We start from the raw sequence: 2,056 nt of genomic DNA, 5'->3' as shown, positions 1-2,056 counted from the left end.
CTTCATGCTCTTTTCATTACATCAGTTGCTTCTTCCTGCACCATCTAATCATTAAAATTAGAGCTGCGGTTCTTGTTTCCTAAGCTGACACCCAACTCTTTATAAATCCTCTGAGAAATTTAACCAATATTTTCTAGCCTAAACTAACTTCTTCTTCTCTCCAATTCTGCAAAGCACATTTTATCTCTGCATTAACACCTCTGATCATCTGTTTTATATTTGTAGTTATCTTTTCTCCTCACTAGATTGTGAACATTATAATAATAACATTAAATAGCATTGATTTAAACCTCCTAAGTGCTAGATACTTTGCTGTGCCTGTCACTTGCACCCTCTCATTCATTTCCTTTTCTTTTTTCTTTCTTTTTTTCTGTTTTAGGAGAGGCAACCCTTGGTTGACCTCACAGATTGTAAGGATCTTGTCTGCTTACAATCCTTTATTTTTTTATTTTAATTTTTATACCTACAGCACCTGGTCTTCCTAGGTAGTCTCCCATCCAAGTACTAACCAGGCCCGACCCTGCTTAGCTTCCGAGATCAGACGAGATCGGGCTTGTTCAGAGTGGCATGGCCGTAGACTCATTCATTTCTTAAACAACAGTTTTGGTGGCACTATTATTATTTGCACTGGGCACATGCCTTACACAGCTTTGACCAGGACTTGAGCACACAGCAATAAGACTTGGGACTCAAGCAACAGTCTTTCTGACTCCAGGAATCAAGCTCTCAACCACTATCTCCTCTGCAGGGACTATGTCTTAATCACCTTCGTATCTTCCTCTCAGGGTCTAGCATCACTCTCAGGAAATGTTTATGAAATTAGACGTTCGAATATTGTGTGACCCAGAATCTAGAGTGTAATATCCACTGGGGAAAGTTCGGCATATATCTGGTCTTGCTTTCAGAGGAAACAGAATGAAATGGAATCCCCAAGAAGGGGGTGTCATGACCACTAAAAAGAGATGACAAGGAAAAAGAGTGTGTTTCACACACTGTAGACCTTCATTTGAAAATACTATAGTTTATGTATCCATTGTCCTATTGTTGGATATTTGAGTTATTTCCAGTTTTGGGTTATTCACATTATGAATAAAGTGGCTATGAACATTTTTCTACAAGTAGTTTTGTGTACATATGCACTCGTTTCTCTTGGGTATATATGTGGGGGTGGAATTGCTGGGTCATAGAGTAGATTATGTTTAATTTTCTTAGAAACTACCAAGTGCTTTTCCAAAGGAATTATTTCATTTTACACTTCTATCAATGATGCATTAGAGTTCCATTTTTTCTACATCCTCATCGACATTTGGCATAGCCAGTCTTTTTAAAGCTCTGTTTATTCTGCTATCACAATGTGGTTTTAATTAACATTTCCTTGATGACTAATGCTATTGAGTACCTTTTCATAAGCTTATTGGCTGTTTGGTTATCCAATTTGGAATACTACTCATCAATAAAAAGAACTACAAATGCACACAAAAACTAATAAACTGCAAAACCAACATGCTGAATAAAAAAGCCAGACACAAAAAAGAATATATGTGCTGTATGATTCCATTTATGCAAAGTTCAAGGACAACAACAAAATAACCTATGGTGACAGAAGTTAAAATAAAGATTACTCTCTGGAAGGGACAGTGACTGTGAAACAGCATGGCTCTCTGTGATACTGAGATGTTTTGTATCTCGATCTGGGTGGTAGTCACATGGTTGTATACATACATAAAAAAATTTTACTTCAATGAAGTTTTATTAAAACTTTTGCCAAATGAAACACAACTCAGGATGTGATGTTATCTTCAGCTTAACAAAACCTTAACTTGTGACCCTCAGTCAGGACCTGGCCATTGTTTTTCTTGCTGTCTCTGGGAGTTGACTAATGTAAGGGAAACGGCTGAGGCTTATGGGGCATGCTGGGAAGAAACGGAATTGAGTACTGGGGCTACATGTTAAATCAAAATCATACACTAAATCAACACTCTTAGTTTCACAAACTGTGCTTTTTTTAATTAAAAAAATTATGGTAAAATACATGTAACATAAAATTTACTGTATT

The 2,056-nt window shown here is 36.7% G+C and overlaps 1 non-coding gene across 1 annotated transcript; it reads right to left on the bottom strand.

Moving 5' to 3' along the window:
* Window positions 1-460: 460 nt before the first annotated feature.
* Window positions 461-579, bottom strand: LOC111738637. Its single transcript, XR_002779913.1, has one exon. It is a non-coding gene; the product is annotated as a 5S ribosomal RNA (ribosomal RNA).
* Between the last annotated feature and the right edge of the window lie 1,477 nt (window positions 580-2,056).

This window comes from Pteropus vampyrus, unplaced genomic scaffold, assembly GCF_000151845.1.
Source record: "Pteropus vampyrus isolate Shadow unplaced genomic scaffold, Pvam_2.0 Scaffold41, whole genome shotgun sequence".
NCBI classification, from domain to species: Eukaryota; Metazoa; Chordata; class Mammalia; order Chiroptera; family Pteropodidae; genus Pteropus; species Pteropus vampyrus.
This window is presented reverse-complemented; position numbering and strand designations above follow the sequence as displayed.